Source organism: Galeopterus variegatus, unplaced genomic scaffold (assembly GCF_000696425.1).
Source record: "Galeopterus variegatus unplaced genomic scaffold, G_variegatus-3.0.2 Scaffold109, whole genome shotgun sequence".
NCBI lineage: Eukaryota > Metazoa > Chordata > Mammalia > Dermoptera > Cynocephalidae > Galeopterus > Galeopterus variegatus.
This window is the reverse complement of record NW_007726220.1, coordinates 315,597-317,784: the sequence shown is the minus strand read 5'-3', so window position 1 is coordinate 317,784 and position 2,188 is coordinate 315,597.

Here is a 2,188-nt window from a genome sequence, read left to right as displayed (position 1 = left end):
AAAAAAAAAAAAAAAAAAAAAAAAAAAAAAGGGGGCAATGAAGTTGTCTCAGCAGTCACTTAGCAATTACTTAAATTCTTGGTCCCTCCAACCCAAAAGGGAAAATTGAGAGGCAGTAGGATGGTGTCACAGTCAGACAAACCTGGGACTAGAATCCTAGCTCTGCCTCTGCTAGCTGAGTGACTATAGCAAGTGACTTTACCTCTCCAAGCCTCAGTTTTCTCATCTGTAAATGGAAATAATAATAACACTCACATTATGGCATTGTTGAGAGGATTATTTGATATATTAAATGTTAAATAAATAAATGCAAAATGTACTTAGCACAGTGCCTGACACTAGTGTTCAGTATATTTTCAGAATAAAGTTTTACTGAGGACGGGAGAAGAAAGTGTGGCCATATTAGGGTTTGTGATATAGACTCTGCCATATAGATGTAGTGACATTATACAAAGGGAACAGAGAGCCATGACCACCACCACACAACCCGCCCATCTTAGGTGGTCACTAAAGGGCCTGCCTAATGCTTAGAACTTCCATGATTTACAGGAGAAAGCTAGCTAAAATGGAATTGCAATGTCCTTGCTCCAAATGCAAGGTAAATGATTTCCCTTCTCTTTCCTTTGGTTCTGTTTTTCTCTTCATGCTTTAATTATTTTGACACCAAGCTGTACAAAAGTAATTTGAAATTAACATGTCTGACACTTGGTAGCTAGCAGAACCTGATTCTGAACCCTGCCCCCTCTCCAGGGCAGCCAAAAATCGTCTTTCATTGGCTACTGGTCCTGCAGCAGCTGATGAAGGGCCCGGGAAAATGCATCCAACAATTAATTTGCTAATTTAGTTTTCTATTTAATTTGAAACCAGAAAATCCTCAATCACCCAGGAGCTTGGCTTTCTGGCTTGAGAAGTGGCTTCTGAAACTTCTTGTTCAGTAGCGAGCAAAGAAACAGAAGAGAAAGGGAAAAAAGCTTACCTACTTAGATACATACCATACCCCCATCCTCTTCTATCCTCAAAATGGTTTTCTATAGGATTGCAGCTCACAAGTGCTTTTAGCAGGAGAATTGGGAGCAGTACATTCATACTCAATGTAGGTAAAATGATACAGGAGTTACAGAGAATTTGCAGACCAATATGTGTTCAGGATTTAGAAAACTACTTTAGTTTTATAGACAGACTCAGATGGGTTTCTTGCCTTAGAAATAAGCATTGCTCAAAATTATGAAGCAGCTTTCAGCTTCCCTGGGAACTTTTCTGCTAATTTCCATAGGAAGAGGTAAAGGGAATTTGTATCAGAGAATGAAGAGATTTGTATTAGAGAGCTGGATGAAAAGATAGACACAGGTATCCTTCCACAGTTCCCTCTGATAGCTTTCCCTTACTAGAGAGAATCTTGATTAAGAGTAGGAGGGGGTTGCAGGAAGTGCCCCACACTCTCCCAAGCCTGGGTGGTGGGGGGCCTTGGGCCTCAGTCATGCTCCCCCAACACATGCAACCAGCCCAGCCACACCACTGAGCTGCTGCAGGAAGTGCCCTGGGCTCTCCCGAGCTGGGGCGGTGTGGGGCTGAGGGCCTTGGCCACGCTGCCCCACACCTGCAGCCAGCCCAGCGATGACCACTGAGCTGCAGCAAGAAAGGTCCTGGGTTCCTCAAGCTGGGGAGGTGAGAGGTGAGGGCTTTTGCCACACTCCCCTAACATCTGTACTCAGCCCAGTAATGACCAAGCAACCATTGGAAGCCCCCTGGTCTCCCCTGTGGGAATGTGGGGAGTGCCACAGGCCTCAATCCTGCCCTTCCTCCTTCCTCCTTCTTCCATCCCATTTCCTTCCCCTTTCTCCTCTCTCCCTCCCTCCCAACTGTTCCACAACAACATCCTAGGATGTAAAAAAAAAATAATAATAATAATAAAAAAAGTAGGAGGGGGTAGGCTTACCTCTCAAGTGTGCTCCAGAACTAATGCCCTTTCTGCCACTCAAGAGTGTATTTTGCTCAGTTGGTGGTTTGATTTTACTTCCTATTTTCTCACCTCAGGCAGATTAAACTCTTCTGCCTGACTCCCAAGTCTTTATTTAATCTGGCCCCACCCTACTTATCAATCTCTATTTCAACCCTTCATCAGAGTATATATCCTAATTTGGCCAGACTCAATTTTCTGAGAACATACCACTATGTTCCTGCCTCTAAA